Raw genomic sequence first — 9,259 nt, 5'->3', positions numbered from 1 at the left:
GATTGATGCAATTTAGACTCTAGACACATGACTTTTTGCTGTGAATTATGTAAGTCGGACTCCAAATTATTGATCTTTTCCTATAAAATTGCAGCAGTAGTAAGCGAAGAAGATTCAACTGAATTAGTGGAGTAATATCAGCTGATTAAATCAACAAAGTTTTTTAAATCTAAGGAATGAAATCCCGCTACTTGGAGATAGAATAATTATAGAGGCAACAAACATCAAGATATAAAGTGACTAAACTTCACCTATTCATAAAGAAATATAACTATCAATATAAGAATAAGAATCAGAAAATAAGTAAAACAGCATTAGTGTTTAATTGTTTACACAAGAAAAAGGGTGTTCCTCTATTATCAGACCTACAAATAGAGTTAACTTTTAAAATGCATAGAACTAGCAGTTGCAAGAATCGCAAATTTATCTCCCTACAAATTTATCCCCATTTACATCCAATAAGCGAAATATGAATTCTTCAATGTCATCTCTTGTTCCTTTCTTGTATGTAGCCTGCGAAACAGAAAATCAAACTTCAAATAAATCTAATTTAGGGATATAACAACAAAAGATGATGATGATTATGTAAATGACCTTAGCAACAACGAGGTCTTCAAAAGTTAAATGCTGATCCTTGCGCTCTTGAGTAACTAAATGGAACATTCTATCCCCAAGCGGGACATGGAGTCTAAAATATGACTACAATGAAAAAGAAGGGATTATTATAGGGTTTATTGAACAATTAACACATGAGAGAGAGAGAGAGAGAGAAAAGAAAACCTGAAAAACAGAGGGAGAGATGTATTGGGCATTGCTCTGAGACTTGGCAGCAAGCGAATCGAAGAGAGACCTTAAGTCTTCAAGTTCGTGGTGAGTAAAGGTTCTGCAAGGATTAACTTTTTTTTATCTTAGATTACTCAGATCGAATGAGAGTATGTGTGGAGAGAGAAAGAATGAAAGAGATTCAAGAGACATTGTTAAACAAACTTCCCTAAAAACCAATGACTAATCAATGAATATAGAATAATTCTGAGGCTGCTCCCATATTCAAGAGATTTTCTACAGAATTAGGTTAACTACAAGCCAGGTATTGAGATGGTGTTTGAAATTGAACCAACTTTTTTTATACAGGGACCAAAACCATAGTTCACAACAATTGAAAGATATTTAAGCCTATCAAAATTTATTACTATAGTCCATTAGGTTATGATAGCTCAATTATCCATGCTCAATCATGATGACACCTCACTTTGCTTACGCATTAATATTCAGCCCCGGGTCACTGCCTATATATCAAATATTTTTTTTCCACAGATTATAAGATCTAAACTACTAAAGTAAGTTAACTAAAGAAAATAGAAAATTGTGAAGAATAACAAAAAGTGACTTCAAAAATCTAAAAACAAGCAAGGTACTGAGATTGCAATGTGTTTAAGCAACTCCATCTTTCATCCAGAGAGATACAATTAGTTCTCATTGAATAAAACTTACATATATATTAGTTATTTGAGAATTCGTTCTAAACTAACAAATAGTAAGTGAAGTCTGATAGATAATTGAAAGCAAATTCCAGAATAAGCAATAATAAATTGGTGAGGTAGATAGTTAGGTGTTAGGTACACAAAAGTAATTTTCTAAAATAATTACTGACCTTGAGTTTTGTGTTGTTCTTGGTCTCTATGTACATCTGGATTTCTATTGCATAAACCTCCAACAGTTGGGTTCTCTTTGACAAGATTTGTGAAGTTCCTTCAAGATCTTACAGAAGACCAAAGTTCTGGCTAGCTGAACTTGAGACATAGTCCATAATGCTCTTTATGCATTTTTTACTGTAGTTACGAGTCACTGCAGACTTAATATAAGTCAACATCTCCCTGTAGGCTTCCATCATCTCTTTATATCTCCCAAGTTGATAGAAAAATTTTGAATTAAAGTTTAGAATTTAGAACAATTTACTTTTTCTGAAAGAGTATTTTCAGCATGGTTAACAAGCAACATAAGTACATAGACATTGACTTGCAGCACTCAAGATCGTGCTTTTCCATCAATCAACAAAGCAAAGAGTCTTAAATACATGCAAATTCAGTCACTTAAATAAGCAAGAGAACAATCTAATCTAAAATCCATTCTACACAAGCGCACCTGGCGCAGACACACTCACAATTCAAACACCTTAAAAGATCTGCATAAATAGGTTCAGTCTAGTTTGCACAGTCAAGCCCAAGCTTCTCAAATGCTACACATCACAGAGTTTCACAATAATAATTAATTACACTTTCGATTTCGCATAATACATAATGCAAAGCTCAATTTTGCATTAATAATTAATTACACCTTATACATTATACGTACAAGATGCAAAGCTCAATTTTGCATACCTTTATTGAATGCTAATTTATTACCCACTCAGTATGCGTCCATAAGAACCCTAACACAGCAATGAAATTCAAGTAAACAAACATATAAAACAATAGAATAGCTTAAACAAAATTCAAATGTCATAAGCAAACAAATAAAAATAAAGCTAAAGAAAGACTCACCCGTCGACTTCGAGAAGAACAGCAAGGCCAGAAGATGATTCTGAGAGTGCTCGCTGGATAAGGAGCATAGCGGAGATAAATGAGCAAAGCGCGAAGGCTTTGAATTGAAAGCTGGAAGTTGAGTAAGGTAGTCGTAATGGCGCCGGCGGCGAAAATGATCGCAGGAACGAACGTAGAAAATTTAGGTTTCATAGCCACTCTCTCAGCTAACTCAGCGCCTCTCATTCCGGGAAAAAGAGAAAATGAGCTTTTGTTTCAAACTTTTGAATTTTAATTAATTATGAGTGGAAATTTTTTAAATTGCCATAAATAAAATGTATTGTGGAGGTTTTAAAAACCTTCACTAAAATACTCCTTCAAATAAATATTAATTTTGTAGTATCTTTTTTCTATTCTTCTTCGTTTTCTTCTTAGGTCTGTGGATTTATCTTCTTCGTTTTCAAATTTCAATAGGCTATCAAAACAATGAATGATTCAACTTCAAATCAGTTGAATGAGAGCGATTTAGATTATTCTTCTGAATCGAATCAAGTAGACAAGGTTTTTATTATTGAATTGAATTGAATTGAATTGAATGCAATTGCTAAGATCTAGAAGCAGGTGTTCTGATTTGGATTGAACTGAATTGAATTGAATGGAATGCACTCTCTGAATTCTAGATGTAGGTGTTTTGAAATTGATTATATATATACAATGTTTGAATTTGAATTTATATAATGGATAATATTCTGTTCATTTAGTACTATACAATGGTTTCATTTTAATAACATGTTCGATTCATTATGCAGACAGTTGTTCGAATTTGAATTTATATAATGAAAAATATTCCGTTCATTTAGTACTATACAATTATTTCGCTTTAATAATGTGTTCGGTTCATTATGTAGACAGTTGTTCGAATTTGAATTTATGTAATGGACAATGTTCCGTTCATTTAGTACTATACAATGGTTTCATTTTAATAATGTGTTCGGTTCATTATGCAAACCAGGTGTGTTGTGGATGAACAATTATCCCAAAGGTTTGTATGATTTTCAAGACACTGGAAGAAACTGAAAATTTCTACAAAAATTATTCTAAACTTGCCGATTTTTTGTTTGTGCATTTTGATAATATATGATTTATTTTGTCTTTTGCAGTTGAACCTTTTAGACGGTGGATCAATGATTCAGTCAAGCTCCAGCATTTACGATGCACATAATTATCCCAGAGAGGATTATAGGAGTTTCAATTTTTATTAACATAAATTTTCATTCATGTATGAGCAATTTTTGGTTCATTGAAATTATAGGAGGGTTAATTTATGATTGATGTTAGTCTTTATTGAATAGTCACTTTTTTATTTTTGAAATTAGCTTTCTTAAATTTTTGATTGAATAGTAACTTATTTATTTATTGAATAGTCACTTTATTCTATTATGTCAAAGAGTTTAGATGTTTCTGAAACTGAATACTGATATAAATATTTTTTCCAAATTAGCTTTCTGCAATAGTGATATACAAATACGCTGAATCCATTCACTTTAACCTAGAAAAAAAACAGCAGCCAGACAGTTCCACCAGATATATACATTAACATTAGATTTTCCATTAACATTAGATTTCCAATAACATTTACATTAGTATTCACATATATACATTAAAGAAGTATTATGAGAGACATTCATTTTCGGGATATGTGCCAGTGCACAGAATCCCATTTCTTCGACAATATCTTTCTTTTGCTGACTCATATTCTTTAACACCCACGCTATTGCTTTTGTCTGGCATCTGAGATCGTGAGTTTTTTGTAAGGTTTTGAAATAGTATGTTATGATATATTTATAATACAAAATAGAGTTTATTTGAATGAAAGGTGATAAATATATTTAATGTGTATATACACTTACGTTATAGCGTGGCTTCTGCTTTTTTGTCACCATCATCTTTTTCATTTTTACTGTAAGGACAAAAAATTTGGTCAATACTTCACTCAATACACCGACAAGAACAAGCATGCATATTTTAATCAAGTGAATCAAAATCACCAACTCCAATGAACCGAACTCCATTCATGTTTGAATAAAATGTGTTAAACATTCAATCAGTAATAAAAATATTTCTGCATGCAAAAGAACTCAATTGATCACGTAACAATCAAGTGAATCAAAATCACCAACTCTAATGAACCGAACTCCATTCATGTTTGAATAAAACGTGTTAAACATTCAATCAGCACGAAAAATATTTCTGCATGCAATAGAACTCAACTAAACACATAACAATCAAGTAAATCAAATCAGCAACTCCAATGAACCGATCTATATTCATGTTTTGAATAAAACATGATAAACATTCAATTAGTAAGAAAAATATTTCTGCATGCAAAAGAACTCAACTGAACACACTAACAATCAAGTGAATCTAAATCACCAACTTCAATGAAGCGAACTTTATATCACAGAAAGAAAATAACAACACATTTCTATTCGTATGCCCTAGTTACACAAAAAAATTAGAATCAGAATAAGTCGATCCACTAAACGAAGTAACTCAATCCACTAAACTTTAAATCCAACTAGGAGAAATGCGAGATTGTAAGATTTTAAATAAATAGTAGTTTTTCTCATACCTTGTGCAGTCTCTGTTCTTGTTTTTGTTTATTTTTTCTTCTTCCTTTCAAAACCTTCTCGTGATTCTTAAGTAAAAGTAGTTTCTGCAGAGAACATGAACGAGGTTTGAGAGATTTTGAGAGAGATTTGAACTCCAGTAGTGGTTTCGAGGAAGAAGAAGAAGAAGAAACGTTGTTTCAGATTTAAGGCGCGAATTGTAAAACCTGAGACATTAGTAAATAATTAACGAATAAATTAGTTATTAATTAGAAAAACTAGAAAATAAAATTTTAGAGTTTAATGTGGTTGAATTAATTAAAATTATAATTTTGACACCAATTTTAAAGAAATTTGCCCAAGATTGGACCGAACAAGCCAAACCAGGCAAAATGGGCCCAAGGCCCAATCCAATTTCACCCTCACTTAACGGGCAACAGCCCTTCTTCCTTCCCTCATTATCTTTCACGCTGGAAACTTGAGGAAGGGGAAGAAACCCTGGAAGAAACCCCATTAGCAAACCCTTGGTTGATTTTCAATCCAACATAACTGTTCGCTTCGAGCTCCAATCGCCACACCGTTTGCGGTCACGTGACCACAGTGACGAGCTCTACAAAGCCCAATCATTGATTAGGTAAGGAAACCACTTCTTAGTTCCAGTTCTCTCCTTCCCAAATTTTGAATTCAATGTGTAATCATGTTGGATTTTGCTTGAATTCGGTGTTTAGGTTCGAAATAACTCACGGGTATTGTCGGGTTTAGTTCATTGGAGTTGTGAGTCAGGTAAGCACCCTCAATTCCTTTGCGAAATATTGAATTAATAAACTCTATGTTGATTATAGTGAATATTATGAAGTTCGATTGAAATTGGTTGTGGATTAGAAACAATTTGAGGAATTAGAAGCTAGAGATTGAACTTTGGAAGCTGGCTTCGTTGGTGAACGGATGGAGCGGTAGAGCTTGTGGTGTGGTGAACGCTTAAGGTGTTCTGAGATTAACGGAAAATCGGCCAAGGTATGATTTTGGTTTTTCGTATATAACATGTACGGTATCGTGAAAACTTAGGCTAGACGACTTAGGATAAGTTGAATTATAAGTGCTGGAATTTATTTGGTGGTTTAGTTGGAAATGCATGTTTGGTTTATTGAGAAATGATAAATTGTTGGTCTTATGGTATGAATATAGTTGATGTGGTAAGGAGGCTAATAAATGATAACTTTGAAGGTGGTGAAGGTAACTGTTAATTATGGATATGTTAATGATTATGACTTTAATGCTATTATTGAAAATGTTAGAAGAAAATGTATGTAAGGTTGAGGTATGCTTGGTTTTGATAGAATGTGGGGTTATGATGCTGAATTGAAAGGTTGTGGTGCTGTTTGTATGTTTAGAGTGTTAGTATTGAGTTTGGTTTTAATGAAAATTGAGGTTTGAGATTTTTGTGAAAAAAGAGGATTTTGGCTAAACTTTGACGAACCATAACTCGGCTTCCGGACCTCCAAATTGTTTCAATTGAAAATTGGGTCTATGAAGTTTACGCCGTTTGAAGAACGGATGAAAAATGATTTGAAACCAAAAAGTTATGCTCGTCGGAAGTTTGGGGTTCAAAACTAAAATTCTGCAGATTTTCAGACTTAGCCGTTTTTCTGATAAGAACTCAACATATGCGTACGCATACCCTTCATTCGTGAAGGGTTGTTTCTGCCTGGTGTGTATGCATACGCGAGAAGGGCAATGCGTACGCGTCCTGGTCCAAACGTGCACTCACGCGTACGCATGACCCCTGTTTCAGCAAAAATGAACTTTTGTGTTTTAAAGCTCAAATTTTAATCTCTAAATCTCTATTTTCACTTTTTTAACCCTAGATCTTAGTTCTATGCCTAGTAATGAGATGAAACTAGGAATATGTGGTAACTTAGGGGTGAAGTAAACTTGAAAAAATGACAAATTAAGAATGAAAAGTGCGAAAATGTGACTAAATTAGAATTTAGGGGTGAATGCTGAGATTGGCAATGACTGGTATGGTCGGAATGGTCGAGATGGCAAGGTTTGGGGTGCGAACCCGCTTGCGTGTTAACTTGAAAATGTGTTCGGATGGCAAGTTGAGGACGGAAGTTCCCTCTCTTGTCGTGATGGGATGTGGGAAAAGTGGAAAGGCACTCTCCTTCGTATTGTTTCCCCCACATTCTTCTATGGTTGCAAGGTGAAAAAGCACTCTCCTTCGTATATCCTCCAGGAGAAGGTGGAAAGGCATATTCCTTCGATGTGAAAAGGCACTCTTCTTCATTTATGATCCTCTTGGAGATGCACAACCTAGAGACAAATGTCTGGGTTAGCTACCAGATGTGTCGGGTTCTGGTGACTTAACCGACACGCGTGCTCACGGCTAGTAGGAAAGGCATGCATCATATGCTTTTGTCTGTTTGCTTTGGTTTGCTTTCTTGGGATTGCCTACTTGTTATTTCATGCTTAACTACTATATGTTCTGTTTGCTGTATCCATATTCTACTTGTGTATGCTTTGTTTGCTTTGTTTGTCTGTGTGGATCTTCTGGTCTTTTGGAGGATGGTAAAGGATGGAAAATAGTTGAGGGTTTTAGTTAAAGTTGAGTTAGAATTAAGAACATTAGAGGACCATCCTATTTATGGCTTTCATCTTTAAATCTTTTAAGTTTTATAATCAAGAGCGTCAGAGTTCTAGGATTGCCTCTAGCTTTTCCAGGACCTTATTTATTATATATGTGGGCACCTTAACCATATTGAGAACCCCCAGTTCTCATACCGTACGATATTATTATTTTTCAGATGCAGGTCAAAATGCACCTCGGTGAGCGTCTGGAGTTCCCTCTGCAAGCAAAGTTGGTTATCCTGGGATTACTGTATTTTGTTTTATGCTTTGTATATATATGTGTATAGATTCTCCATCCATGTATTTTGTATTTTGTCCCTCCTAGAGGTTGACTTGGAGAAAGAGGTGTTTGGATGTATATTTGGGATTACTTTTTCGGGTTATATATATGTATATGTATATATTTGCCTTGGCCCGTTCTAGCTTCGCGAGCCGAGTCAGAAGCCTTGCTACATGTATCTTTGGAATTCTTCTCTCATACTTATCGCTTACGCGAGTGATGCGATTTTCTGTTTAACTCTTTGCTTAACTTTTCTTCACAGGCTTCTAGATAAAATTCCTTTCAACTATTTTTTTTACTTTTAGAGGTCGTAATATCTTGCCACCTCAGCTTTATGTCTTAAGCATAAGACTCTGTGTGGTAGGGTGTTACATTATGGTATCAGAACAGTTCATTCCTGTAGAGCCTGAGGAATGGACTGACTGTACTTTTGAGCATACTCTGGCTGTGTGTACATGCTATTTAGGATGTCTGCTTGACATATATAGCGTAAATGTTCATGAGCATTACCTTTGATGATTTGAAGCACTTGACTTTAGATATTAATAATGATCACCTTAATATCAACTGTTCGGTGTGGACAAGACCCAAATGGCGTCTCGTGGATGCGAGATAGGTTATCCGGTTGATTCTTATTGCCGCTCTGGAGAAGATGGCTACCGTTACGTGAACTCCTGTGGAAAGGATGGCACATGCAAACTGGGAACAGTGATAAAGACGGTAATAGACCTGATGGACTTTGACAGTTTCCAAGGGTGAGGTATTCGAAGACCGCTTCCATCTACTTTCTTTAGTAATTGGAATTTTCGAGGATGAAAATTTGTGTTAGGGGGTAAGATGTAAAAACTGAGAGATTAGTAAATAATTAACGAATAAATTAGTTATTAATCAGAAAAATTAGAAAATGAAATTTTAGAGTTTAATGTGGTAGAATTAATTAAAATAAGAATTTTGACACCAATTTTACAGAAATTGGCCCAAAATTGGACCGAACGGAACGAAATGGACCCAAAACGGGCCCAAGGCCCAATCCAATTTCACCCTAACTTAAAAGGCAAGAACCCTTCTTCCTTCCCTCATTATGTTTCACGTTGGAAACTTGAGGAAGGGGAAGAAACCCCATTTGCAAACCCTTAGTTGATTTTCAATCCAACATAACTTTTCGCTCCAAGCTCCGATCACCACACCGTTTGCGGCCACGCGACCACAATGACGAGCTCTAT

The 9,259-nt window shown here is 34.7% G+C and overlaps 1 long non-coding RNA gene across 1 annotated transcript; it reads right to left on the bottom strand.

Moving 5' to 3' along the window:
* On the bottom strand, window positions 434-965 carry LOC110267763. Its single transcript, XR_002355670.1, has 3 exons — window positions 781-965; window positions 595-699; window positions 434-513 (listed from the first exon to the last, which is right to left on the bottom strand). It is a non-coding gene; the product is annotated as an uncharacterized LOC110267763 (long non-coding RNA).

The sequence above is a fragment of the Arachis ipaensis genome, chromosome B10 (genome assembly GCF_000816755.2).
Source record: "Arachis ipaensis cultivar K30076 chromosome B10, Araip1.1, whole genome shotgun sequence".
Taxonomy (NCBI): domain Eukaryota; kingdom Viridiplantae; phylum Streptophyta; class Magnoliopsida; order Fabales; family Fabaceae; genus Arachis; species Arachis ipaensis.
The sequence above is the reverse complement of the archived record's forward strand: the minus strand, read 5'-3'. Positions and strand labels throughout refer to the sequence as shown.